Source organism: Hyperolius riggenbachi, chromosome 4, assembly GCF_040937935.1.
Source record: "Hyperolius riggenbachi isolate aHypRig1 chromosome 4, aHypRig1.pri, whole genome shotgun sequence".
Taxonomy (NCBI): domain Eukaryota; kingdom Metazoa; phylum Chordata; class Amphibia; order Anura; family Hyperoliidae; genus Hyperolius; species Hyperolius riggenbachi.
This window is the reverse complement of record NC_090649.1, coordinates 75,571,407-75,589,455: the sequence shown is the minus strand read 5'-3', so window position 1 is coordinate 75,589,455 and position 18,049 is coordinate 75,571,407.

Genomic DNA, 18,049 nt, shown 5'->3' with positions numbered 1-18,049 from the left:
ATTTTTTTTATCGCACTGCTTTTATGAATTGAGGCCATTGTGATTTAAAATCTATGTAAGTCAAAAACATGTAAAGTGAGAATAGATAGATAGATAGATAGATAGATAGATAGAAAATATATAGAAAGATAGACAGTAAATACAGAATATCGAAAGACAGACAGATGGATGGTGGATGGATGGACGGATAGATAGATAGATAGATAGATTGAAAGATAGATAGATAGATAGATAGATAGATAGATAGATAGATGACAGAAAGATACATGTGCAGATAGTTTGTCCATCTTCTTCTTTCATTGTTCTCGCTGGCAACAAAACTGAAGCTTCGACATTAAATCAGATTTTCGGTTTGGGAATACAAACTGTTCTCCAAATGAATGACAAGTTGACATTTACAGATAAAAACTAAAACCTAAAAAATGTCCGGCTTTGAAAGGCAATGACAAATGTCAGGACGTCAATAATGATCCATGTACATAATGGACTTGAGCACTGAAGAGCGACAGAATGAAATCAGCACTTATCTTGTGCAACCTGGGAAACTGTCCAGACATGAACTCGCTCTGATAAAATAAATAATTAAGGGAAGCGTCTCTGCTCACTCTGAAGGTGTTATTGATGCTGACTGCTTACAATAACTTTAGAACAGGACTTGTTATGCCAGGATGGCAACTCACAGTCATATGTTACTTCTAAGTTGATTATTCAGTTCAACGCAGTTCCAACAACTGTGCAGTGCAAGACTTTCCCTAACTGCCTGAAATGTTAGTGGATTGCCATGGTAGGACATCAGGCTACAACGCAGATGGTAAATTCTGTTGATATGATGAGTTAATCAATAAGAGGAACTTAGTGTGATAGTATTGCTAGTTTGGCCACTTATACTTTGTCTGTATCACAATAATCAAGCCTGTGAGATCTGGGCACTAAGCCACTTAGAATGGCAGAAACACCTTTAATACATCCACAAAGAAGACAGACAGTGCAGAGTGTATGGCCTGATAGCTGTTTCGTGCACTATACCTGCTTCGTCAGAGTTCAATAGTACATTACTGTAATTTTTTGGGGTGTGGTATAGCCCACAAAATGGCTGTCAGACCATACACACTGCACCTTCAAATCAAACAATGCACTATCTATATATATATATATATATATATATATATATATAAATATATATATATATATATATATATATATATATGTATATATATATTCGTGTGTGTGTGTGTGCACAGACCCTTTACTGCCTGGGATGATATGTCCCCCCCTGCACACCTAGACGGCGCTACAAACAGCAAATCAGATTCCTCCCATTCATGTCAATGGATAAAATGGAAAAGGCTGCCATTCTCACAGTAATCAAGCCAGAGTCCCCACACTTGGCACAGTTGGTCACTTAGTGACCGAGGTTACAAATCCAGGAAAAGTGGTCGGAGCCTAAAACATCCAATCACATTTCAGCCATTCATTTTTAATGGGAAATCGTAAACTGCAGCCATTCTTAAGGTGGCCACACACGATACAATAAAATGATCCGATTTTACAGTAATACAGTAAGTCAGTTTCCTGGATACCACAATTTATATACAAGATAGAATTTTACAAACATCCATATACCGTAAACCAACTGACCGGCATATTTACCTAAAATGGAAGAGTTTCCACCCGGAACACACCAAAAAATCTATTGTTTACAGCCAGGCTCTGAGGTATAACCGAATATGTTCTAATTCAGAGGACAGAGACAGACAACTTATGTCACTACGTAAAATATTCATAGATCAGGGATATCATCCACAAATCGTTGATGATCAAATACACAGAGCAACTTTAAAATCAAGAGAGGAACTGTTAAAGTACACCCCAAAGACTCAAAACAACAGAATCCCAATTGTGGTAACCTACAACCCAAAATTAAAGACACGGAGGACGATATCAAAAGCCCTACAACCAATACTCCATAAAGACAAACGCCTGAAGGATGTTTTTCCTGATTTACCACTGCTTGCTTTCAGACAACCTCCCAATTTGAGACAAATGATTATCAGAAGTGCATTATCTACACCAGATACTCCAGGCACATTACCCTGCAATAACACAAGGTGTGAGACCTGCCCTTATATCTTGAGCACAAGCCAAATACAAATACCAAACTCACAGAAATATCATCAAATACAAGACCAATTTTCCTGCAAGTCATCCAATGTTGTATACATGATACGCTGCATGAAATGCCCCTCAAGAGGAATCTATATAGGAGAAACAGGACAAAAACTGCGCACAAGAATGAACCATCACCGCTTTAAAATTAATGAGGGTAAAATGGACACACCAGTGGGCCAACACTTCTGTGAACCAGGACACAGCATGCAAGATCTAAAAGTACTTGTTCTTAAGGGTAACTTCAAAAATGATCAATCAAGAAAAGTTTCTGAGTACAAATTTATGAAAATGTTCAAGACATTAACAGAAGGTTTAAATTGTGGAACAGGATTCATGACACCTTATGTAACATGATTGATTTGGCTTCATGATCTTCAGAAACCTGCTGGATTTCATGTATGGTTGCACTAACTCACTGGCTCCAGCCTGCTGATCACCTGACACCTAACGGATAAACAGTAACCAACACAACTGTCATCTTCGTGTTTACCATTTATCTGCATCAGTGTTTTACTTCAGCTTACATCTGGAAATATGCCTGAAGAAGGGGACTAGATCCCAGAAAGCTTGCATCATTTCACTCTATTAGTTAGCCATTAAAAGGTAGGCGCTAGTCTACTTTAGGGGACCCACCGCAAATCCCCATAGAGAATTTGAGCTGTGCTGAAAACTGAAAGAATTTCCGCTTTCAGCTCGTTGAAAACCCTTCAAGTCATATATCTATGGAAAGCTGAGACTCTGCTCTAACGAATGATGCCACAGTCGGTGAGCAAAAGCTGAAGCTCACCGCGTAGGAGGCACCGTACTCTGTCGGCTATCTACACACATACACACAGCTGTATTGTTATTTGTAAACACCGGTGGGGTTAACCCTCACCACCCCAGCAGCTGGCAGCTGTAGTGATCAGTGAGGACAACTTACACCACGGCCTTTGAGATGATCCACGACACCATGTTGCTGGCTGGCAGGGGTGCCCTCCTGGCACCCTGGATCCCGTGGTGTCCTGGCCCAGGGAAGGGTCACGGGTGATGATGATTCTGTCGCTTGTGGGGTATGCCCGGTCCCGGGGAACTATCATACGTCACGGCTCCACTCGCCAATTCTCCGGCTTCAAAAAAAAAAATTTCTCCCACGCCCCCAGCTAACAATCCCTCCAATGAGGAAGGAGAAAGATATCAGCAGCACAGAACTAAGATGGCCGACGGAGCCACGATCGCGGCCGTTCGGCGCCTTGTACGCGGTCAGTTTCAACTTTTGCTCACCGAAAGTGGCATCATTCGTTAGAGCAGAGTCTTAGCTTTCCATAGATATATGACTTGTGGTGTTTTCAACGAGCAGAAAGCGGAAATTCTTTCCATTTTCAGCACAGCTCAAATTCTCTATGGGGATTTGCGGTGGGTCCCCTAAAGTAAACTAGCGCCAAAAGGTATTATTTCTTACAAAACGTTGTTTTTTTTCTACCTATACAGTAATTCGATAAAAACGATCATATCTCCCGAAAAAATCGAAAGCTTTTTTTTCATTCGACTGAAAAATCCGATCGGATTTCCCGTTTTCTTCGATTTTAATCGATCCGGACTGCCAGATATTTTTCTTCAATCTTTCTAAAGATTGTATGGTGTGTGTTGGATTGTCAATTTATTAATATACACACCCTAGCAATTTTGTTAGAGTTTCCAATCATTTTTATCATAATTGGGGGGAAAATTGAACATAGGTGTGTGGTACATTGGTCATATTTTTAAAATGTTACAATCAGTCAGAAAAATTGATTGCAATTCTTAAATTGAACAGATATTTAAAAAATTGTATGGTATGTGGCCACCTTTAGACTGTTAATGGCAGGGTTCTCAAACTTGGCACATTTGGTCACCTGGTGAATAAGATTAAGATTAAGATCCAGAAAAGTGAGTGGAGCCTACAACAGCCAATCAAACTTCACCTATTGATTTTCAAGGGGAATATTGAAACTGCTGCCATTCTTACACTCTTTATGGCAGAGGCTTCAAACTTGCACGAGTCAGTCATTGGGTGATTGGGGTTCAAATTCACTAAAAGGGGCAGAGCCACAAACAGCCAATCAGATTTCCTTGCTAGATAAACAGCTTCCATTCACACATTTTCGATGCCAGGAACCTTAAAACTCACAAACTTGGTCATTGAGTGACTGTGTGTCAAGGTTACAAAAAGTGGGTGGAGCCAAAACACATTTTACTGGGAAAATATAAACTGCAGCCATTCTTACACTGTTAATGGCAGGGTTTTCAAAATTTGCACAGTTGGTCATGGGGTGGCTGGGATTAATATTCAGGAAAATGGGTGGAGTCTACAACAGCCAATCAAAATTCAACTGTTAATTTTCATGGGGAATATTTAAATTGCTGCCTTTCTTACACTGTTAATAGCAGATGCCTCAAACCTGGTACAGTTGGTCACTGGGTGACTGGGGTTCAAATTCAGAAAGGGGGTGGAGCCACAAACAGCCAATCAGATTTGCTTAATTTCAATGGGAACATACAAATTATTGATACCAAAGACCTCAAAGCTCATAAACTTGATAGTTGAGTGACTGTATGTCAAGGTTAGAAAAAGTGGGCGTTGCCAACAACTACATTTTTTACATGGGAAAATATAAACTGCAACCATTCTTACACTGTTAATGCCAGGTTTCCCAAACTTGACACAGTTGGCCACTGGGTGACCGGGATTAATATTTAGAAAGTGGGGGGAGCCTACAACAACCAATCAAAATTCACCTATTGATTTTTCAAAGGGAATATTTACTGTGCTACCATTCTTACACTGTTAATGGCAGAGGCCTCAAACCTGATACAGTCAGTCATTGGGTGACTGGGGTCCACATTCACTAAAGGGGGTGGAGCCACAAACAGCCAATCAGATTTGTTAGATTGATTTCAGCCATTCTGTCATTGGCAGGATTCTTAAACTTGACACAGTTGGTCACTGGATGATAGGGATTCATATTCCAGAAAGTGGGTGGAGCCTACAACAACCAATCAAAATTCACTTATTGATTTTTCAAAGGGAATATTTACATTGCTACCATTCTTACACTGTTAATTGCAGAGGCCTCAAGCCTGATACAGTCAGTCATTGCGTGACAGGGGTCCACATTCACTAAAGAGAGTGGAGCCACAAACAGCCAATCGGATTTGTTAGATTGATTTCAGCCATTCTGTCATTGACAGGGTTCTCAAACTTGACACAGTTGGTCACTGGATGACAGGGATTAATATTCCAGAAAGTGGGTGGAGCCTACAACAGCCAATCAAAATTCACCTATTGATGTTCAAGGGGAATATTTACATTGCTGCCATTCTTTCACTCTTAATGGCAGATGCCTCAAATCTGTTACAGTCAGTCACTAGGAGACTGGGGTTTACATTCTGTAAAGGGGGTGGGCCCCAAACAGCCAATCAGATTTGTTTAATTTCAATGGAAACATGCAACTTATTGATGCCAAGGACCTCAAAGCTCATAAACTTGGTCATTGAGTAACTATGTCAAGGTTACAAACAGTGGGAAAATATAAACTGCAGCCATTCTTACACTGTTAATAGCAGGGTACTCAAAGTTGACACAGTTTGTCACTGGGTGACTGGTATTACTATTTAGAAAAGCAGGTGGAGCATACAACAGCCAATCATAATTCACCTATTGATTTTCATGGGGAATATTGAAACTGCTGCCATTCTTACACTGTTAATGGCAGAGGCCTCAACCCTGCCTCAGTTGGCCATTAAGTGACTGGGGTTCAAATTCACTAAGGGGGAAGAGTCACAAACAGCCAATCATATTTCTTTGCTGGATAAACTACCATTCACACAATTTTGATGCCAGGAACCATTGAGTCATTGAGTTACTGTGTGTCAAGGTTACAAAAATTGAGTGGAGTTAAAAACAGATTTCTCTTGGAAAATGTAAACTGCAGCTCTTCTTCACTGTTAATGGTAGGGGTCTCAAACTTTGCACAGTTGGGCACTGGGTGACTGGGATTAATATTCAGAAAAGTTTGTGGAACCTAAAAAAGCCAATCAAAATTTGCCTGTTGATTTTCAAGGGGAATATTTAATTTGCTGCCATTCGCTGTTAATGGCACAAGCCTGAAACTTGGTACGGTTGGTTATTGGGTCACTGGGGTTTAAATTCAGAAAATGGTGCGGAGCCCTAAACAGCCAATCAGATTTGTGTTATTTTACTGGGAATAAAACAAATTATTGATGGCAAGGAGCCCAAAGCTCACAAACTTGGCCATTGAGTGACAGTGTGTCCAGGTTACAAAAAGTGGGTAGAGTCAAAAACAAATTTTACTGGGAAAATATAAACTGCAGGCCTTCTTACACTGTTAATGGCAGGGTTCTCAAACTTTGCCCAGATGGTCACTGGGTGACTGAGATTAATATTCAGGGAAGTAGGTGGAGCCTATAAAAATTCACCTGTTGATTTTCAAGGGAAATATTTAAATTGCTGCCATTTTTACACTGCTAATAGCAGATGCCTCAAACCTGCTACAGTTGGTCATTGGTTAATTGTGGTTCAAATGCTGGAGAGGGGCCGAGTCACAAACAGCCAATCTAATTTGTTTAATTTCTATGGGAATATACAAATTATTGATGCCAAAGCTCACAAACTTGGTCATTGAGTATTTGTGTGTTAGGGCTACAAAAAGTGAAGCCAAAACCAGCCAAATACAAACCCGTGCAACGCCGGGTCATCAGCTAGTCACAAATAAGTATAACAGGCTAATAAACAATTCAATTGTGTATGATAATATAACCATGTGTGCAGAAAGGATCAAAAAATGTCAATATAAAGAAAAAAAGAGGAAAAGTAGATCCCAAGGCCTGCAACACATCAATACTAATTTCACAAAAAAATGCTTTTTTATTAATATATTGCATAAACAGATAACAATAAAACCCCATTAAAAATAAAGAAAAGTTTATGGTGCAAAAAAATATTGCATAATAATAAATATGAATGTATAAATCCAGCTCACTCAAAGCCCGACAATAACACTTGAGGATAATTAACTCAGGAGTAGAGCACAAAGTGCCAGTGCACACTGGCGTAGGGCCTGTGGTCACAACGGTCGCCGTGGTGACCGGGCCTGCCTCCTGAAGAGGCGGGGGAGGGGCCCGGGGGCCCGGACCCCCCAGGTGTTGAAATCCCCGCAGCGCACTGCGGGGACTGGCTCCCGGAGGCAGAGCAGGGCTACGGCAAGATGGCTGCCGAAGCCCTGCACTGGAGACTATTTGTGTCTCCAGTACAAGGCTTCGGGCGCCATCTTCCCAAAGCCCTGCACTCTGCCTGTCAGCGCGGGAGAAACTGGCTGCAGGAGAGGATCGTCACTGAGGAGCTGCACGGGGAGGCTGGCTGCACGTCGGGGGAGCTCACGTCAGAGGCTGGCCAGGTGTGTGAATTTTTTTTTTATTTGTACTGGTTTTTTTTCTGGTGACTGCTCCCCACATAGCATTTATTTTCTGGTGACTGCTCCCCACATAGCGTTTTTTTTCTGGTGAATACTCCCCACATAGCGATTATTTTCTGGTGAATGCTCCCACATAACGTTTATTTTCTGGCGAATGCTCCCACATTGCGTTTATTTTCTGGTGACTGCTCCCACATAGCGTTTATTTTCTGGTGAATGCTCCCACATAACGATTATTTTCTGGTGAATGCCCCCACATTGCGTTTATTTTCTGGTGAATGCTCCCACATAGCGATTATTTTCTGGTGACTGCTTTCCACATAGCGTTTATTTTCTGGTGAATGCTCCCCCATAACGATTATTTTCTGGTGAATGCTCCCACATTGCGTTTATTTTCTGGTGACTGCTCCCCACATAGCGTTTATTTTCTGGTGAATGCTCCCACATAGCGTTTATTTTCTGGTGAATGCTCCCACATAACGATTATTTTCTGGTGAATGCTCCCACATAGCGATTATTTTCTGGTGACTGCTCCCCACATAGCGTTTATTTTCTGGTGAATGTTCCCACATAGCGTTTATTTTGTGGTGAATGCTCCCACATAGCGTTTATTTTGTGGTGAATGCTCCCCACATAGCGATTATTTTCTGGTGAATGTTCCCCACATAGCGATTATTTTCTGGTGAATGTTCCCCACATAGCGATTATTTTCTGGTGAATGCTCCCACATAGCGATTATTTCTGGTGAATGCTCCCACATAGCGTTTATTTTGTGGTGAATGCTCCCACATAGCGTTTATTTTGTGCTGAATGCTCCCACATAGCGTTTATTTTCTGGTGAATGCTCCCCACATAGCGATTATTTTCTGGTGAAAGCTCCAACATAGCGTTTATTTTGTGGTGAATGCTCCCACATAGCGATTATTTTCTGGTGAATGCTCCCCACATAGTGATTATTTTCTGGTGAATGCTCCCACATAGCGTTTATTTTGTAGTGAATGCTCCCACATAGCGTTTATTTTCTGGTGAATGCTCCCACATAGCGATTATTTTCTGGTGAATGCTCCCACATAATGATTATTTTCTGGTGAATGCTCCCACATAGCGTTTATTTTGTGGTGAATGCTCCCACATAGCGATTATTTTATGGTGAATGCTCCCACATAGCATTTATTTTGTGGTGAATGCTCCCCACATAACGATTTTTTTCTGGTGAATGCTCCCCACATAGTGATTATTTTCTAGTGAATGCTCCCACATAGCGTTTATTTTGTGGTGAATGCTCCCCACATAGCGATTATTTTCTGGTGCTCTCACATAGCGTTTATTTTGTGGTGAATGCCCCCACATAGCATTTATTTTCTGGTGAATGCCCCCACATAACGATTATTTTCTGGTGAATGCTCCCACATAGCGATTATTTTCTGGTGAATGCTCCCCACATAGCATTTATTTTCTGGTGAATGCTCCCACATAGCGATTATTTTTTGGTGAACGCTGCACACAACGATCATTTTCTGGTGACTGCTCCCCACATAGCGATTATTTTCTGGTGAATGCTGCACACATAATGATTATTTTGTGGTGACTGCTCCCCACATTGCTATGATTTTCTGGTGAATGCTCCCACATAACGATTATTTTCTGATGAATGCTGCGCACATAGCGATTATTTTCTGGTGAATGATGCGCACATAATGATTATTTTCTGGTGAATGCTGCGCACATAACGATTATTTTCTGGTGAATGCTGCGCACATAATGATTATTATCTGGTGAATGCTGCGCACATAACGATTATTTTCCTTCAGACTGGCATCTTGCTACTAATTGCCCTATTTCCTCTGGGTGCTGCGTATGTTTGCAAATTGAACGTGGCACCCATGCTGCTGGAAAGCTGAATTGATATAGCCATGCCATGCACAGCTATAGGGATTCGGATATGTGTGGGCTTCGGGTGTTGCGGGGGGGGGGGGGGGGGGCTGTTGTTGACGGGAGGGTGGGCCCACATCCCGATTCCGCATCGGGGCCCAGATGTTTGTAGCTACGCCACTGGCAGCGCGAATAAATAATCAGTAATGGAGCTATATGATAAATGGATATATGAATAAAGTGCTGCTAGTGCCAGTGCAAATGATAGTGGAATGAAAGGAGCAAATGCAGAAAGAGAAGAGCAAGAGGTTAAGCCCTCAAGCCAAGGGGATAACAAGGGAGGGAAAGTGATGGAAGCCCTGTATAACCAAGAGACACCACATGAATAACACCATGTAAAAAGAGACAATCGCTAGGGTTAATAATCCGAACATTTGTATAGCGCTTTTCTCCTGTCGGACTCAAAGCGCTCAAGAGCTGCAGCCACTGGGACGCGCTCAAGAGGCCATCCTGCAGTGTTAGGGAGTCTTGCATTGAACTCCTTACTGAATAGGTACTTGACCTAGCCAGGATTCGAACCCTGGCCTCCCATGTCAAAGGCAGAGCCCTTAACCAGTGTACAGTGAATCAGGCTCTTACCAGCTGAGAGAGAGGGAGAGAATGAGTGTCAACGTATCAAACGCCTTCGCGATTCACCGCAAAGTGGCTTCTTCCAGGCAGCAAAAGGTTATTTTTTGTGAAATTATGATTAATGTGGTGCGGTCCTTGGGATCTACTTTTCCTATTTAATCTTTATACATACACACTGTACCATCTGTCTTCTTTGAGGATGAATTGAAGGTGTTTTTGCAATTCTAAGTATTGGTGCCCAGATTTCTCAATGGTCTCAACACCTGAAGACATATGTTCCCCTCATGCGTCTGACCAACTTGCATTTAGTGGCGCCCCCCTTGAGCATCCTCTTAGTGGCTGCAGCTCTCGAGCACTTTGAGTCCAACAGGAGAAAAGCGCTAAACAAATGTTACGATTATTATTATTATAGCTATGCCTCTAGTAGCACTGTCGGTATAGCCATAGGTGCATCTAGGCTACAGCAGGTATGGCATGTTCCCAGATGCCATACATGCCATATGGCTCCATACTACTACAAGTGCTGATATACCCCCGTAATCAGATGGAAGCAGATCGGGAGAGACCACTGTGTGGTTCTATATCCAACCAAATGTTGAATATAGAACCACAAATGCAGTATTATTATGCATCCGAATCCCTGTAGCCATGCCATGCATGGCTATGGGAATTCAGATGCGTTTTTCAACATTCTGAAAAAGTGCCTCAGTTTTTTCCCCCCACACAAGAATTGGGAAGATGTCCATTGATTTTAATAGGCTGCGATTCAAGATTCAGATATGCGTGTTGGAAATCGCACTGAATCACCCTTAGTGGAAATGAGCATTTAGGGAACCAGTTTAAAGATTGTCTGAAGCGAGAATAAATCTCGCTTCAGACCTCATAAATAGCAGGGGCATGTGTGCCCCTGCTAAACTGCCGCTATCCCGCGGCTTAACGGGGGTCCCTTCACCCCCAAATCGCCTCCGTAAAGCGGGGAAGCGCTTCCGCATTGGGGCAGGGCTAACCGCCTCAGCTCTGCCCCACGCGCGTCTGTCAGACGCGTATCTCCGCCTCTCCCCCACCCCTCTCAGTCTTCCTTCACTGAGAGGGGCGGGGGAGAGGCGGCGATGCGCGTCTGATAGACGCGACTAGAGGCAGGGCTGCAGCCGTTAGCCCTGCCTCCAGGAAGACAAGGTTTACGACCAAGACTACGACCAAGTCTTGGAGGGGTGGGTTTGGGGGTGAAGGTACCCCCGTTTAGCGGCGCGATAGCGGCGGTTTAGCAGGGGCACACATGCCCCTGCTCTAAGTATGAGCTCTGAAGCGAGATTTATTCTCGCTTCAGAGTCTCTTTAAGTGCCGCCTCACACTATGGGTGTTTTGAGATTTGGGATTTTAAAAAGCGTTTTAAAAGCGCTTGGGCAATGACTCTCAATGTGAGTGTTCTCTCTTTCTTTACAATCGCAAACGCGGGTCCTGCACTATTTTCAGAACGTTCGCGCTTCAATGGAAGGTGTAGGTAAAATAGGTAAAAAAAAGTTGATGAGATTCAGTTCCGGGTCAAAGAGTTTACTTCCTGGTTGTCTATTGAAAAAAAAAAGTGCTAATCGCCAAACAAAAGCACTTTGCAAAATTGCAAATTGCTGAAAAAACGCCAGCAAAATCATTTTTAAAAAGCGCTCAGCACTTGCGATTGCACTTGCGATTTATAATGTGCACTAGGCATCAATCCCTAGCATTTCTAAAGGCGCTGTAAATTCGCTTGTGTAATAAAGTCCTATGTGAGTGTTCTTACATGAGCGATGATGTTTTTTTCCAATTAAAAATTAAGGTCCTGCACCATTTCCTGGATGATTGCGCTTCAATTCAAGGTATAAGAAAAATCACAAATCTTTTTAAGGCTCCCTGCACACTGCAAATGCGTTTTGAGATTCCGATTCCGTTTCCGATTTGCAATTCCAATTTTCCCTGAATACAATAAACTGAAAAACGGAGGAAAAAATGCAGCATGCAGTAACGATTAAAAATTGGAATTAGAATCGGATGTAAAAACCGATAAAAAATTGGAATCACATGCAGTGTGCAGGGAGCCTAAAAGCGCTTTGATCAGCGATTTTGTGAACGCTTTTAAAGCAAATCTGCTTTACAAGACATTTAGTTCCAGGTCAGCGTGCATTTCCTCTTTGTCCGCACACACAAAATCGCAAAGCGAAAATGCGTACAAAATCACTTGAAAAAAATTGCTCACAAAAGCACTTAGTGCTTGCAGTTACGCTTGTGGTTTGTAGTATGAACTAGGCCTAAGTGCTTGCCCTAAGTGCAGAGATGGATTAAGATATAATGGGGCCCTAGGCAGGGTAGTAGATCTGAAGCCCCCTTGTGGTATTTTTGGTAAGTTGATGTGAAGAGAGGTCAGAGAAGGTGGCTGGGGGCCCCTTGACACACACTAGGCCCCAGGCAGCATAGGTTGCCCGGTGGATGATCCCTCTCTGCCTAGGTGCCACTTTTTCATTTTTTCTTAAAGGACCTCTTTCGCAAAAGTCTTAAAATTTAAAATATATGTAAACATATACAAATGTGAAGTACACTTCTTCCAGAGTAAAATGAGCCATAAATTACTTGTCTCCTATGTTGCTGTCACCAGGTTTTGGGCTAGTCCATCTCTCAATAGGGGATTCTCAACATGACCTTATTCTTTATAAAGACATTCCCTGAAAAGATTTATACAAAGATGATGGCCAGCCTGCCTGCTCACCGTACACTTTTTTGGGCCGTTGGATGGAGAAACTGCCATTTACTGAGTGCTTTTGAAAATTATTATTATTTTTTATTTATATAGCGCCAACATCTTCCGTAGCGCTGTACATAGTACAAACAAATAATGGGGAACAAATATACATAAGAAATACAAGACACTGTACAGTCATGACAGTGAATAGAATAAATAGAGATACATACATAGTTGATGTGTAGTTGGTACATGTACATATGTTAAAATTACAGCAGTATGAGAAACACTAGGAGGAGGTCCCTGCCCTTGCGAGCTTACAATCTAGAGGGTAGTGGGGAGGAAACAAAAGGAAAGGAAACACAAGGATTAGTGGGTGAGCCAGTGTGCCTTCAGTGCTGCCTATAGCAAATTATAGGCTTGTCTGAAGAGGTGTGTTTTCAGAGTACCTTTAAAGGTTTCCAGACTCGTGGCATGATGAACCGGCTGAGGAAGAGAGTTCCAAAGGAAAGGGATAGCCCGTGAGAAGTCTTGGATGTGAGAGTGAGAGGAGGTGACTAGGCTGGAGGACAAAAGGGTCTCCTGTGAGGAACAGAGGGTCCAGGCAGGGAGGTATCTGGAGATTAAAATAGAGTAATAGCAACATAGGAGAAAAGTAATTTATGGTTCATGTTACTCTGTAAGAAGCACACTTCTTATTTGTATATGTTTACATATATTTTAAATTTTAAGATTTTCACGACAGATGTCCTTTAAATACTCCACTTGTGCCTAGGCAGCGTAAGGAAAATATTCCTGCCTTGACTTGCTCTTCAAGCTGTCTTTGTGTACATCTATGAATGCATGTATATCAGTTTAGCTGTACACAACTAATAATGTTCCTTTGTGTCTGTACTGAATGCTAGCGGACGTTTTACGTGGCTTCCACATCTGACCTGAAATACACGTTATTCCTAAGAAACCCACAATAAAAGCCTTCTTTTCAAAACACTCTTACTTTTTAGCCTCCACATTGTTTTTGCAACTTGTCATTAAATATTTACACTAAACACTGAATACCTTTCCCCACATATTTTTTTAATTAGATTTCACAAAAGGGTACATTTATATTAAATAAATCATAATATTTCAACCAGTAAAATATTGAAGTCCAACACGCAACCTGGGAAAGGGAGTCATCTGACATACCACAGCGCCATCTAGCAGGCAAACTGGAAATGACACCTTGCTCCTGCCAAGCAGAATTTGGTCCCTTCTTCCTTGTTTAGCAAATATATCCTCCATCTGGTTTCGAAAATACAATACAATGTAAAAATAATTTGCATAATAGGCAAACGCAAGCAGGAAAAAGTGACAGCAAAGTTAATTGCTCAACTGGAACAATGAACTATTTGGCTGCAACAATTCAGTTTTGTTTGTTTTTTGTTTTTTTTTATTTGGGATGGACACCAACTTCCTAAAGTGATCTCAGTGGTTTAGTTCCCTGTATTTATTTTTTTTAATAAGTATCCAGAAATGAAAAGAACATTGTTAACCTGTGAATTGTGTAAAGAGAACGAGTTAAAAATCGCCATTTATAATAACAGCCAAGACCCATATGCAATTCACTTTTTCTTCTGAGTTTTCATTAAGGTCATATTTTCACAACTATCAGTAAAATGCCTTTTAACCATTTACCGCCATCCTAACGTATTAAAACGTCATGCTTACCGCTATTAACAGCAACATGACGTTTTAATACGTCGCGCATTCCCGCCGCTGCTACCGCCGTGTGTCCGCCGCTACCGCCGCCATTACCGTCGGGATCCCGTGCTGGGCGATTGGGGAAGAGGACTGAACAGTCCTCTACCCAATCGCAGTGCCTGGAGTGAATGGACGTGACCGCGAACAGCGGCTACGTCCATTCACATAAACAGGAAATGTAACAGTTTAATAAAGTGTGTAAAAAAAAAAAAAAAAGTGAACACGTCCTATGAGTGTTCACCAGCGCCATCTTGTGGCCAAAAAGTATATTACACCTACAAAACACACACATTTTCAAGTATATACACATCATTAATAAAATTACACTTCCAACCCTCCCCCCCAAAAAAAACACTTGTAAAAAAAAAAAATCAGCTTAAAAAAATAAATAAATAGTTGCCTTAGGGACTCAGCTTTTTTTATTCTATATTTTATGGGGGAAAATTAATTTTAATTTATTACATAGGGGCTTGTAATTATGGCCAGAACAAACAGAAAAATAACCACTTATATTTCAAAATAATATACTGTCGCCATACATTGTGGTAGGGACATAATCTAAACGGTTTAATTATCGGGACCACTGGGCAAATAAAACGTGTTTGTTTTATCCACAGGAGAATGTTTAATTTTAAAACTATAAAGGCTGAACACTGAGAAATAATGATTTTTTTTCTTTTTTTTTCTGTTTTTCTCATTAAAATGCATTTAGAATAAAAAAATTCTTAGCAAAATGTACTATCCACAGAAAGCCTAATTGGTGGCGAAAAAAACGAGGTATAGATCATTTTCTTGTGATAAGTAGTAATAAAGTTATTAGGGAATAAAAGGGAGGAGCGCTGACAACTGAAAATTGCTCTGGTCCGTTAGGATAAAAACCCTTGGGGGTGAACTGGTTAAACCACCAACAAGCAAGAAAATAATCAAAATAATTTTGATAGTAATTTTCACTGACTTTTTACATTTGTAAATTGTTTAAAAGTTACTTCAAAGAGAATATGAAAATTATCTCATAGGAGATAACTCAGGAGAAAAAGTGAATTGCATACTGGTCCCCTATTCAATTCACTTTTTCATTCCTAAATTTTCTCCTAGTTGAAAAAAGGAACTGCAGTGAAAATAACGTAATGAAAAAAAGTGCTTAATTTTTATCATAATTATTGATACATAACTAAAAACACAAACTTGTGAGATAGAAAGTAAGAGGGGTATGACCCAATTGAGCACAAATGATTGTTCAACATAGAGAAAATACAAAACTTTATAAATCATCCAATGAGATATTAAAACAGATCAATAAAATCACATGCCAGCCCATGGACTCCTCCCCACTCCCCCCGGAACCCCTCAATATAACCCCTTCTGAGGGCGCACCCGCAAATATATCAATGTGCAAAACACAGCATCATATATGTTGAATATAACATGAACATTAAGCTGTGCAGCCTAAAATAATAAAAAAAAAAGTCAGAAAAAGCATGCTTAAAGTGACAGGCATAGGTAGGAGGGAGGTTAGTGTGAGGTGTAGGTAGGGAGCAGGTTAGTGTTAGGTGTAGGTGGGGGGAGGTTAGTGTTAGGTGTAGATGGGGGAGGTTAGTGTTCGGTGTAGGTAGGGGGGAGGTTAATGTTGGGTGTAGGTAGGGAGCAGGTTAGTGTTATGTGTTGGTGGGGGGCAGGTTAGTGTTAGGTGTAGATATAGGGCAGGTTAGTGTTAGGTGTTAGCTAGGGGGCAGGTTAGGGATAGGTGTAGGTAGGGGGGAGGTTAGTGTTAGGTGTAGGTAGGGAGCAGATTAGTGTTATATGTAGGTAGGGGAGAGGTTAGTGTTAGGTGTTGGTGGGGGGCAGGTTAGTGTTAGGTGTACATATAGGGCAGCCAGGTTAGTGTTAGGATGGGGCAGATTAGGGATAGGTGTAGGTAGGGGGCAGGTTAGTGTTAGGTGTAGGTAGGGAGCAGTTTAGTGTTAGATATAGGTTATTGGAAGGCGATATAGAATATCAGTACCATTACTGATATTCTACTATCAGCAGTGACTCATGCTCATGTTAACATGCATTTTTTTTTAAATGCATGCAGTAAAATGGTTGTGTGGAACATGGAAAATTTAAGAGGAAGCCACAATTCAATAGTAGAATATTGATAAAATTACTGGTATTCTACTATAATGGATAATAGAAGATATTACTGATATTCTATTAGGGTTATTTTGTGCCCATTTTTACTCTGAACGCTTTTAAGTATAAGCAACTCAGGTATGCCCATGTACCATTTTCACTGTAGGAGCCATGTGGAATGTGTGTATCTGTCTATGATCATAAAACCTTCATTTGAAATATAGAGTTTATTCAAATCCTGGAAATGTATAGACTTGACACAAGACAACGGTTTTGAGTTTTGCTTTGTTTTCTTAACAATAGTGATATTTAACCTCCTAATGACCTCATCACGCCGATTGGCGTGAATGCGGTGGCTCCCCCAAGTTTTGTAGGAGATCGCATGCGCCGATGCGCGCAAATCTCCGCTCCGTCATCAATCTCCCAGCGGCGATCACCACTAGGAGACTGTGAAACCACCATCTATTTACAATGTACAGCGCTGCAATCTACGGAACGTCACCCTCCCCTACAGAGCAACAGGAGCGATCGGCTGTCATAGGCTAATGCGGTGATTGGCTGGCGGGGGAGGGAGGGTAGGCTTGTAAAACAAAAAAAAACCTAAATTTATAAAAAACAAGTAATAAACATCCTGGGATCGATCAGAGCCCACCAACAGAAAGCTCTGTTGGTGGGCAGAAAAGGGGGGGGGGAAATCACTTGAGTGCACAGTTGTACAGCCCTGCAGCGAGCCCTTAAAGCTGTAGTGGTCTAAATTGTAAAAAAAAAAAATAGCCTGGTCACTAGGGGGCTGTATGAAGAGGTTAATTGAAGTGTTTTGCTTTACAACTTTTGCTCAGAGCCAGTCTGGAAACCCTTTAAAAGACTGTCTATGGTACTTCCTAAAGAGGAATTTTTATCCAGGATTAAACTTCATCCCAATCAGTAGCTGATTCCCCTTTTCTCACAAGAAATCTTTAAATTTTCTACAATAGTGCATCAGGGACATCTTTGTGGCTAATATTGTGGTGAAACCCCTCCCACAGTGTGATGTCCGGGCCATAGCCATGACACTTTCCTGCTTGGGAACCTTGTGGCATTATGGGAAATAACAACTGTTGCCAAATACCCAGCTTTGGATTTACCAGTTACATACCAATTAACTTAGGGTAAGTTAAAAAAATCAAGGAAGAAGCATACTTCTTTGATTGGCTTGTCACATTTCGACTTCACAAACAGCAATATTTGCATACATTCAGCAGTGATGGGAGACATCTCAAACTCACTCCAACCTGAATTATCGCAAATTCTTTCTGTTTTAAGAAAGCAAACTTTTGTTTTACAAACAGCAAAAGTGGGACATAATATCGCGATCATGATT